Genomic DNA, 12,960 nt, shown 5'->3' on the forward strand with positions numbered 1-12,960 from the left:
GAGGGCGGCCAGCGGGGGAGGAGGCCCAGCGCAGGGGAGGGCGGCCGGCGGGGGAGGAGGGCCCTCACGGGGGAGGGCAGCCGGCGTAGGACACGGGGCGGCGGCCGGCGTAGGACACGGGGCGGCGGCCGGAGTGGGGGATTGAGGGGCACGTGAGTGTGAGAGGGTGAGTGAGAGAGAGGGGCGCGCACGCGGGCCGGAGGGAGAGGAAGTTGAGGTGGGCTTAGTAGCAGCGTGGGGGAGGAGGCCTAGCGCTATAGCTAAAGCTGCAACAGGGGGCCGAGTGCATGGACCACTAACAGCAGCGCTGGCCTGGAAAACACGCGCTACTGCTAACATGCGCTTGCAGCGCTGGTTTTGGCCGGCACTACTGCTAAGTAGCAGTAGCGTGGGGTATATAACCAACGCTACTGCTAAATGTCTACCTATAAGCATTTTCCTAGTAGTGGCATGTCGCGGGCTGGATAAGTGGGTAACGGTTGGATTTGTCTTATCACTATATAAGGGGAGTCTTCTTCTCCGAGTTGACTACCTCTTCGATCCCTAAGCTCCATTGTTGCTCTAAGCTGCATTTTCACCTGATCTCTCTCCCTAGCCAATCAAACTTGTTGATTGTCTAGGGATTGGTTGAGAAGGCCTTGATCTATACTTCCACCAAGAGAAATTTGATTCCCCCACTAATCCCTTGCAGATCTTGTTACTCTTGGGTGTTTGAGCACCTGATAACCCACAAGTATAGGGGATCACAACAATTTTCGAGGGTAGAGTATTCAACCCAAATTTATTGATTCGACACAAGGGGAGCCAAAGAATATTCTCAAGTATTAGCAGTTGAGTTGTCAATTCAACCACACCTGGATAACTTAGTATCTGCAGAAAAGTATCTAGTAGCAAAGTATTATGGAAGTAACGGTAACAGTAGCAAAAGTAACAGTAGCAGTTTTGTAGTAATTGTAACAGTAGCAACGGTAAAGTAAATAAGCAAAGAACAATATGTGAAAAGCTCGTAGGCATTAGATCAGTGATGGATAATTATGTCGGATGCCATTCCTCATGTAAGGGTTATAACATAGGGTGACACAGAACTAGCTCCAGTTCATCAATGTAATGTAGGCATGTATTCCGAATATAGTCATACGTGCTTATGGAAAAGAACTTGCATGACATCTTTTGTCCTACCCTCCCGTGGGAGCGGGGTCCTAATGGAAACTAAGGGATATTAAGGCCTCCTTTTAATAGAGTACCGGACCAAAGCATTAACACTTAGTGGATACATGAACTCCTCAAACTACGGTCATCATCGGTAAGTATCCCGATTATTGTCACTTCGAGGTTAGCGGATCATAACACATAATAGGTGACTATAGACTTGCAAGATAGGATCAAGAACTCACATATATTCATGAAAACAAAATAAGTTGAGATATGTAATCATGGCACTCGCGCCCTAGTGACAAGCATTAAGCATAGCAAAGTCATAGCAACATCAATCTTAGAACATAGTGGATACTAGGGATCAAACCCTAACAAAACTAACTCAATTACATGGTAAATCTCATCCAACCCATCACCGTCCAGCAAGCCTATGATGGAATTACTCACGCACAGCGGTGAGCATCATGAAATTGGTGATGGAGGATGGTTGATGATAACGATGGCGACGAATTTCCCTCTCCAGAGCCCCGAATGAACTCCAGATCAGCCCTCCCGAGAGACATTAGGGCTTGGCGGCGGCTCCATATCGTAAAACGCGATGAAACTTTCTCTCTGATTTTTTCTCCGCAAACGTGAATATAGAGAGTTGGAGTTGAGGTCGGTGGAGCTTCAGGAGGCCCACGAGGCAGGGGGCACACCCTAGGGGGGGGCACCCTCATGGATAGGGTGTGGGCCCCCTGACATTGATTATTTCGCCAATATTTTTATTAATTCTAAAAAGTTGCTACTCGGATTTTCTGGTCATTCCGAGAACTTTTATTTCTACACAAAAATAACACCATGGCAGTTCTGTTGAAAACAGCGTCAGTCCGGGTTAGTTCCATTCAAATCATGCAAGTTAGAGTCCAAAACAAGGGCAAAAGTGTTTGGAAAATTAGTTACGACGGAGACGTATCAACTCCCCCAAGCTTAAACCTTTGCTTGTCCTCAAGCATTTCAGTTGACAAACTGAAAGTGATAAAGAAAAACTTTTGCAAACTCTATTTTCTCTTGTTGTTGCAAATATGTAAAGCCAGCATTCAAGTTTTCAACAAATATTATGAACTAACCATATTCACAATAACACTTAGGTCTCATGTTTACTCATGTCAATGGCATAATCAGCTAGCAAGCAATAATAATAAATCTCGGATGACAACACTTTCTCAAAACAATCATAATAGGATATAACAAGATGGTATCTCGCTAGCCCTTTCTGAGATCGCAAAACATAAATGCAGAGCACCTTTGAAGATCAAGGACTGACTAAACATTGTAATTCATGGTAAAAGAGATCCAATCATAGTCATACTCAATATAAATTAATAGTAATGCATGCAAATGACAGCGGTGCTCTCCAATGGGTGCTTTTTAATAAGAGGATGATGACTCAACATAAATGTAAATAGATAGTCCCTTCGCAGAGGGAAGCATGGATTTGTAGAGGTGCTAGAGCTCGATTTTGAAATAGAGATAAATAACATTTTGAGCGGTATACTTTCATTGTCAACATAACAACTAAGAGATCTCGATATCTTCCATGCTACACACATTATAGGCGGTTCCCATACAGAATGGTAAAGTTTATACTCCCCCTCCACCAACAAGCAGCAATCCATGGCTTCCCTGAAACAACGGGTGCCTCCAACTAACAACAATCTTGGGGGAGTTTTGTTTGTAATTATTCGATTTGATTTAAGCATGGGACTGGGCATCCCGGTTACCAGCCGTTTTCTTGTGAGTGAGGAGCGGAGTCCACTCCTCTTGAGAATAACCCACCTAGCACGGAAGATACAGACAAACCTAGTTGATACATGAGTTGTTCGAGCATACAAAATAGAATTTCATTTGAAGGTTTGGAGTTTGGCACATACAAATTAACTTGGAACGGCAGGTAAATACCACATATATGAAGGTATGGTGGACTCATATGGAATAACTTTGGGGTTTATGGAGTTTGGATGCACAAGCAGTATTCCCGCTTAGTACAAGTGAAGGCTACAAAGAGACTGGGAAGCGACCAACTAGAGAGCGACAACAGTCATGAACATGCATTAAAATTAATCAACACCGAGTGCAAGCATGAGTAGGATATAATCCACCATGAACATAAATATAATGAAGGCTATGTTGATTTTGTTTCAACTACATGCATGAACATGTGCCAAGTCAAGTCACTCGAATCATTCAAAGGAGGATACCACCCTATCATACCACATCACAACCATTTTAATAACATGTTGGCATGCAAGGTAAACCATTATAAAATCCTAGCTAATTAAGCATGGCATAAGCAAGTTTAATCTCTAATTGTCATTGCAAACATGTTTATTCATAATAGGCTGAACCAGGAATGATGAACTAATCATATTTACAAAAACAAGAGAGATCGAGTTCATACCAGCTTCTCTCATCTCAATCATTTCATCATATATCTTCATTATTGCTTTTCACTTGCACGACCGAACGGTGTGGATAATAATAATAGTGCATGTGCATTGGACTAAGCTGGAATATGCAAACATTCAATTCAAGGGAGAAGACAAGGTAATATGGGCTCTTGGTTAAATCAACAATAATGCATACGAGAGCCACTCAACATTTTCATCATGGTCTTCTCCTCTTGACCCCAAAGAAAAGAAATAAAATTATTTATGAAGGAAATATGCCCTAGACGCAATAATAAAGTTGTTATTTATATTTCCTTATATCATTATAAATGTTTATTTTTCATGCTAGAATTGTATTAACCAGAAACTTAGTACATGTGTGAATACATAGACAAACATAATGTCACTAGTATGCCTCTACTTGACTAGCTCATTGAATCAAAGATGGTTCAGTTTCCTAGCCACAGACATGAGTTGTCATTTGATTAACGAGATCACATCATTAGAGAATGATATGATTGACTTGACCCATTCCGTTAGCTCAGCACTTGATCGTTTAGTTTGTTGCTATTGCTTTCTTCATGACTTATACATGTTCCTATGACTATGAGATTATGCAACTCCCGTTTACCGGAGGAACACTTTGTGTGCTACCAAACGTCACAACATAACTGGGTGATTATAAAGGAGCTCTACAGGTGTCTCCGAAGGTACATGTTGAGTTGGCGTATTTCGAGATTAGGATTTGTCACTACGATTGTCGGAGAGGTATCTCTGGGCCCTCTCGGTAATGCACATCACTATAAGCCTTGCAAGCAATGTAGCTAATGAGTTAGTTGCGGGATCATGCATTACGTAATGAGTAAAGAGACTTGCCAGTAAAGAGATTGAACTAGGTATTGAGATACCGACGATCGAATCTCGGGCAAGTAACATACCGATGACAAAGGGAACAACGTATGTTGTTATGCGGTTTGACCGATAAAGATCTTCGTAGAATATGTAGGAGCCAATATGAGCATCCAAGTTCCGCTATTGGTTATTGACCGGATATGAGTCTGGTCATGTCTACATAGTTCTCGAACCCGTAGGGTCTGCACACTTAACGTTCGGTGACGATCAGTATTATGAGTTTATGTGTTTTGATGTACCGAAGGTAGTTTGGAGTCCCGGATGAGATCGGGGATAGGACGAGGAGTCTCGAAATGGTCGAGACATAAAGATCGATATAGTGGACGACTATATTCGTACATCGGAAAGGTTCCGAGTGATTCAGGTATTTTTCGGAGTACCGGAGAGTTACGGGAATACGGGTGAATAAGTATTGGGCATCGTGGGCCAAGTGGTCGAAGAGAGGAGGCAGGACAAGGTAGGGCGCGCGGCCCCCCTAGCCCAAACCAAATTGGACTAGGGGGCCGGCCCCCCTTTCCTCCTTTCCTCCCTCTCCTTCCTTCTGTTGGGGAACATAGCAGAAATTCAAAATTTTCCTACGCGTCACCAAGATCTATCTATGGAGAAACCAGCTACGAGTAGAAGGAGAGTGCATCTACATACCCTTGTAGATCGCTAAGCGGAAGCGTTCAAGTGAACGGGGTTGATGGAGTCGCACTCGTCGTGATCCAAATCACCGATGACCAAGTGCCGAACGGACGGCACCTCCGCGTTCAACACACGTACAGCCCGGTGACGTCTCCCACGCCTTGATCCAGCAAGGAGAGAGGGAGAGGTTGAGGAAGACTCCATCCAGCAGCAGCGCAACGGCGTGGTGGTGATGGAGGAGCGTGGCAATCCCGCAGGGCTTCGCCAAGCACCATGGGAGAGGAGAAGTAGGGAGAGAGGTAGGGCTGCACCAAGAGGGAGAGAACTCATGTGTATGGTAGCCCCAAATCTCAACTATATATAGGGGGGAGGGGGGGGCTGCGCCCCCTTTAGGGTTTCCCACCCCCAAGGGGTGCGGCCAGCCCTAGATGGCAAAGGGGAGGCGGCCAAGAGGGGAGAGGAGAGGGAGGCGCACCAATATGGGCCTTAAGGCCCATCTGGACTAAGGTTTGCCCCCTCCCACTCTCCCTTGAGCCTTGGCCCCTTGTGGGGGGCGCACCAGCCCTCCTAGGGGCTGGTACCCTCCCACACTTGGCCCACGCAACCTTCTGGGGCAGGTGGCCCCACTTGGTGGACCCCCGGGACCCTCCCGGTGGTCTCGGTACATTACCGATATCGCCCGAAACTTTTCCGGTGACCAAAACAGGACTTCCCATATATAAGTCTTTACCTCCGGACCATTCCGGAACTCCTCGTGACGTCCGGGATCTCATCCGGGACTCCGAACAACATTCGGTAACCACATACAAACTTCCTTTATAACCCTAGCGTTACCGAACCTTAAGTGTGTAGACCCTACGGGTTCGGGAGACATGTAGACATGACCGAGACGTTCTCCAGTCAATAACCAACAGCGGGATCTGGATACCCATGTTGGCTCCCACATGTTCCACGATGATCTCATCGGATGAACCACGATGTCAAGGACTCAATCGATCCCGTATACAATTCCCTTTGTCTAGCGGTATTATACTTGCCCGAGATTCGATCGTCGGTATACCGATACCTTGTTCAATCTCGTTACCGGCAAGTCTCTTTACTCGTTCCATAACACATCATCCCGTGATCAACCCCTTGGTCACATTGTGCACATTATGATGATGTCCTACCGAGTGGGCCCAGAGATACCTCTCCCTTTACACGGAGTGACAAATCCCAGTCTCGATTCGTGCCAACCCAACAGACACTTTCGGAGATACCTGTAATGCACCTTTATAGCCACCCAGTTACGTTGTGACGTTTGGTACACCCAAAGCATTCCTACGGTATCCGGGAGTTGCACAATCTCATGGTCTAAGGAAAAGATACTTGACATTGGCAAAGCTCTAGCAAACGAACTACACGATCTTTGTGCTATGCTTAGGATTGGGTCTTGTCCATCACATCATTCTCCTAATGATGTGATCCCGTTATCAACGACATCCAATGTCCATAGTCAGGAAACCATGACTATCTGTTGATCACAACGAGCTAGTCAACTAGAGGCTCACTGGGGACATATTGTGGTCTATGTATTCACACGTGTATTACGATTTCCGGATAATACAGTTATAGCATGAATAAAAGACAATTATCATGAACAAGGAAATATAATAATACTTTTATTATTGCCTCTAGGGCATATTTCCAACAGTCTCCCACTTGCACTAGAGTCAATAATCTAGTTCACATCACCATGTGATTAACACTGACAGGTCACATCACCATGTGACCAACATCCAAAGAGTTTACTAGTGTCACTAAACTAGTTCACATCATCATGTGATTAAGACTCAATGAGATCTGGGGTTTGGTCATGTTGCTTGTGAGAGAGGTTTTAGTCAACGGGTCTGAACCTTTCAGATCCGTGTGTGCTTTACAAATCTCTATGTCATCTCCTAGATGTAGCTACCACGCTCTATTTGGAGCTATTCCAAATAACTGTTCTGCTTGGAGCTATTCTAAATTGTTGCTCCATTATACGTATCCAGTATCTCTACTCAGAGCTATCCGGATAGGTGTTAAGCTTGCATCGACGTAACCCTTTACGACGATCTCTTTTACCACCTCCATGATCGAGAAAATTCCTTAGTCCACTAGTTACTAAGGATAACTTTGACCGCTGTCCTGTGATCTATTCATGGATCACTCTTGTACCCCTTGACTGACTCATGGCAAGGCACACTTCATGTGCGGTACACAGCATAGCATACTGAAGAGCCTACTTCTTAAGCATAGGGGACGACCTTCGTCCTTTCTCTCTATTCTGCCGTGGTCGAGCTTTAAGTCTTAACTTCGTACCTTACAACTCAGGCAAGAACTCCTTCTTTGACTGGTCCATCTTGAACACCTTCAAGATCATGTCAAGGTATGTGCTCATTTGAAAGTATTATTAAGCATTTTGATCTATTCTTATAGATCTTGGTGCTCAATGTTCAAGTAGCTTAATCCAGGTTTTCTATTGAAAAACACCTTTCAAATAACCCTATATGCTTTCTAGAAATTCTACATCATTTCTGATCATCAATATGTCAACAACATATACTCATCAGAAATTCTATAGTGCTCCCACTCACTTCTTTGGAAATACAAGTTTCTCATAAACTTTGTATAAACCCAAAATCTTTGATCATCTTATCAAAGTGCATATTCCAACTCCGAGATGCTTACTCCAGTCCTTAGAAGGATCGCTGAAGCCAGCATACCTTTTAGCATCCTTAGGATTGAAAAAACTTTCTGATTGTATCATATACAACCTTTCCTTACGAATACTGGTAAGGAAACTCGTTATGACATCCATCTGCCAGATTTCATAAATTCAGCTAATGCTAACATGATTCCGACGGACTTAAGTATCGCTACGAATGAGAGAATCTCATCGTAGTCAACTCCTTGAACTTGTGAAAAACTCTTTGCCACAAGTCGAGCTTCATAGACGGTGATATTACCGTCCACGTCCGTCTTTTTCTTAAAAGATCCATTTATCTCAATGGCTTTACGACCATCGAGCCATTCTGCCAAAGTCTACACTTTGTTTTCATACATGGATCCTCTCTCGGATTTTATGGCCTCGAGCCATTTATCGGAATCCGGGCCTACCATCGCTTCTCCATAGCTCGTAGGTTCATTGTTGTCTAGCAACATGACTTCCAAGACAGGATTACTGCACCACTCTGAAGTAGTATGTATCCTTGTCACCCTACGAGGTACGGCAGTGACTTGATCCGAAACTTCATGATCACTATCATAAGCTTCTACTTCAATTGGTGTAGGTGCCACATGAACAACTTCCTGTGCCCTGATACACACTGGTTGAAGTGATGATTCAATAACCATATCAAGTCTCCACCATCCTCCCACTCAACTCTTTCGAGAGAAACCTTTCCTCGAGAAAGGACCCGATTCTAGAAACAATTCATATTGCTTTCGGATCTGAATTAGGAGGTATACCCAACTGTTTTGGGTGTCCTATGAAGATGCATTTTATTCGCTTTGGGTTCGAGCTTATCAATCCTGAAACTTTTTCATATAAGCGTCGCAGCCCCAAACCTTTAAGAAACGACAACTTAGGTTTCTCTAAACCATAATTCATACGGTGTCATCTCAACGGAATTACGTGGTGCCCTATTTAAAGTGAATGTGGTTGTCTCTAATGCCTAACCCATGAACAATAGTGGTAATTCGATAAGAGACATCATGGTACGCACCATATCCAATAGGGTGCAACCATGATGTTCGGACACACCATCACACTATGGTGTTCCAGGCGGTATTAATTGCGAAACAATTTCCATAATGTCTTAATTGTGTGCCAAACCTCGTAACTCAGATATTCATCTCTATGATCATATCATAGAAATTTTATCCTCTTGTCACAATGATCTTCTACTTCACTCTGAAATTACTTGAACCATTCAATAATTCAGACTTGTGTTTCATCAAGTAAATATACTCAATATCTACTCGAATCATCTGTGAAGAACATAACGATATTCACTGCATGCCTTAGCACTCATTGGACTGCACACATCAAAATGTGTTACTTCCAACAAGTTGCTATCTTGTTCCATTTTACTGAAAACGAGGTTTTTCAGTCATCCTGCCCATGTGGTATGATTTTCATATCTCAAGTGATTCAAAAATCAAGTGAGTCCAAACGATCCATCTGCATGGAGTTTCTTCATGCGTATACACCAATAGACATGGTTCGCATGTCTCAAACTTTTCAAAACGAGTGAGTCCAAAGATCCATCAACATGGAGCTTCTTCATGCGTTTTATACCGATATGACTTACGTGGCAGTGCCACAAGTAGGTGGTACTATCATTACTATCTTTTGGCATGAACATGTGTATCACTACGATCGAGATTCAATAAACCATTCATTTTAGGTGTAAGACCATTGAAGGTATTATTCAAATAAACAGAGTAACCATTATTCTCCTTAAATGAATAACCGTATTGTGATAGACATAATCCAATTATGTCTATGCTCAACGCGAACACCAATCTCGATGGTAGAGGGAGCGTGCGATGCTTGATCATATCAACATTGAAACACTTCCAACACATATCGTCAGCTCACCTTTAGCTAGCCTCCGTTTATTCTGTAGCTTTTATTTCGAGTTACTAACACTTAGCAACCGAACCGGTATCTAATACCCTGGTGCTACTAGGAGTACTAGTAAAGTACACATCAACATAATGTATATCCAATATACTTCTATCGACCTTGCCAGCCTTCTCATCTACCAAGTATCTAGGGTGGTTCCGCTTCAGTGTCCGTTCCTCTTATTACAGAAGCACTTAGTCTCGGGTTTGGGTCCAACCTTGGGTTTCTTCACTAGAGCAGCAACTGTTTTGCCGTTTCATGAAGTATCCCTTGTTACCCTTGCCCTTCTTGAAACTAGTGGTTTTACCAACCATCAACAATTGATGCTCCTACTTGACTTCTACTTTCGCGGTGTCAAACATCACGAACACTTCAAGGATCATCATATCTATCCCTGATATGTTATAGTTCATCACGAAGCTCTAGCAGCTTGGTGGCAATGTCTTTGGAGAAACATCACTATCTCATCTGGAAGATCAACTCCCACTCGATTCAAGTGATTGTTGTACTCAGACAATCTGAGCACAAGCTCATCGATTGAGCTTTCTCCCTTAGTTTGCAGGCTAAGATAATCGTCGGAGGTCTCATACCTCTTGACGTGGGCACGAGCCTGAAATCCCAATTTCAGCCCTCGAAACATCTCATATGTTCCGCGACGTTTCGAAAACGTCTTTCGTGCCTCAACTCTAAACCGTTTAACTGAACTATCGCGTAGTTATCAAGACGTGTATGTCCGATGTTTGCAACATCTACAAACAACGTTTGGGGTTCAGCACACTGAGCAGTGCATTAAGGACATAAGCTTTCTACTGTCCGCATAATTGCTACTATCAACTTTCAACTATATTTTCTCTAGGAACATATCTAAAACAGTAGAACTAAAGCGCGAGCTACGACATAATTTGCAAAAGGTCTTTTGACTATGTTCAAGATAATTAAGTTCATCTTATGAACTCCCACTCAGATAGACATCCCTCTGGTCATCTAAGTGATTACATGATCCGAGTCAACTAGGCCGTGTCCGATCATCACGTGAGACGGACTAGTCATCATCGGTGAACATCTTCATGTTGATCGTATCTACTATACGACTCATGCTCGACCTTTCGGTCTCCGTGTTCCGAGGCCATGTCTGCACATGCTAGGCTCGTCAAGTTAACCCTAAGTGTTTTCGCTGTGTAAAACTGTCTTACACCCGTTGTATGTGAACGTAAGAATCCATCACACCCGATCATCACGTGGTGCTTAGAAGCGACGAACTGTAGCAACGGTGCACAGTTAGGGGAGAACACTTCTTGAAATTTTGTAAGGGATCATCTTATTTACTACCGTCGTCCTAAGTAAACAAGATGCATAAACATGATAAACATCACATGCAATCAAATAGAGTAGTGACATGATATGGCCAATATCATATAGCTCCTTTGATCTTCATCTTCGGGGCTCCATGATCATCTTGTCACCGGCATGACACCATGATATCCATCATCATGATCTCCATCATCGTGTCTTCATGAAGTTGTCACGCCAACGACTACTTCTACTTCTATGACTAACGTTTAGCAATAAAGTAAAGTAGTTTACATGGCGTTCTTCAATGACACGCAGGTCATACAATAAATAAAGACAACTCCTATGGCTCCTGCCGGTTGTCATACTCATCGACATGCAAGTCGTGAATCCTATTACAAGAACATGATCAATCTCATACATCACATATCATTCATCACATTCTTCTTGGCCATATCACATCACAAAGCATACCCTGCAAAAACAAGTTAGATGTCCTCTAATTGTTGTTTGCATGTTTTACGTGGCTGCTATGGGTTTCTAGCAAGAACGTTTCTTACCTACGCAAGACCACAACGTGATATGCCAATTGCTATTTACCCTTCATAAGGACCCTTTTCATCGAATCCGTTCCGACTAAAGTGGGAGAGACTGGCACCCGCTAGCCACCTTATGCACCAAGTGCATGTCAATCGGTGGAACCTGTCTCACGTAAGAGTACGTGTAAGGTCGGTCCGGGCCGCTTCATCCCACAATACCGTCGAAACAAGATTGGACTAGTAACGGTAAGCATATTGAACAACATCAACGCCCACAACTACTTTGTGTTCTACTCGTGCAAAGAATCTACGCAATAGACCTAGCTCATGATGCCACTGTTGGGGAACGTAGCAGAAATTCAAAATTTTCCTACGCGTCACCAAGATCTATCTATGGAGAAACCAGCTACGAGTAGAAGGAGAGTGCATCTACATACCCTTGTAGATCGCTAAGCGGAAGCGTTCAAGTGAACGGGGTTGATGGAGTCGTACTCATCGTGATCCAAATCACCGATGACCAAGTGCCGAACAGACGGCACCTCCGCGTTCAACACACGTACAGCCCGGTGACGTCTCCCACGCCTTGATCCAGCAAGGAGAGAGGGAGAGGTTGAGGAAGACTCCATCCAGCAACAGCGCAACGGCGTGGTGGTGATGGAGGAGCGTGGCAATCCCGCAGGGCTTCGCCAAGCACCATGGGAGAGGAGAAGTAGGGAGAGAGGTAGGGCTGCACCAAGAGGGAGAGAACTCATGTGTATGGCAGCCCCAAATCTCAACTATATATAGGGGGGAGGGGGGGCTGCGCCCCCTTTAGGGTTTCCCACCCCCAAGGGGTGCGGCCAGCCCTAGATGGCAAAGGGGAGGCGGCCAAGAGGGGAGAGGAGAGGGAGGCGCACCAATATGGGCCTTAAGGCCCATCTGGACTAGGGTTTGCCCCCTCCCACTCTCCCTTGCGCCTTGGCCCCTTGTGGGGGGCGCACCAGCCCTCCTAGGGGCTGGTCCCCTCCCACACTTGGCCCACGCAACCTTCTGGGGCAGGTGGCCCCACTTGGTGGACCCCCGGGACCCTCCCGGTGGTCCCGGTACATTATCGATATCGCCCGAAACTTTTCCGGTGACCAAAACAAGACTTCCCATATATAAATCTTTACCTCCGGACCATTCCAGAACTCCTCGTGACGTCCGGGATCTCATCCAGGACTCCGAACAACATTCGGTAACCACATACAAACTTCCTTTATAACCCTAGCGTTACCGAACCTTAAGTGTGTAGACCCTACGGGTTCGGGAGACATGTAGACATGACCGAGACGTTCTCCAGTCAATAACCAACAGCGGGATCTGGATACCCATGTTG

This window comes from Triticum aestivum, chromosome 3B (assembly GCF_018294505.1).
Source record: "Triticum aestivum cultivar Chinese Spring chromosome 3B, IWGSC CS RefSeq v2.1, whole genome shotgun sequence".
Classification (NCBI taxonomy): domain Eukaryota; kingdom Viridiplantae; phylum Streptophyta; class Magnoliopsida; order Poales; family Poaceae; genus Triticum; species Triticum aestivum.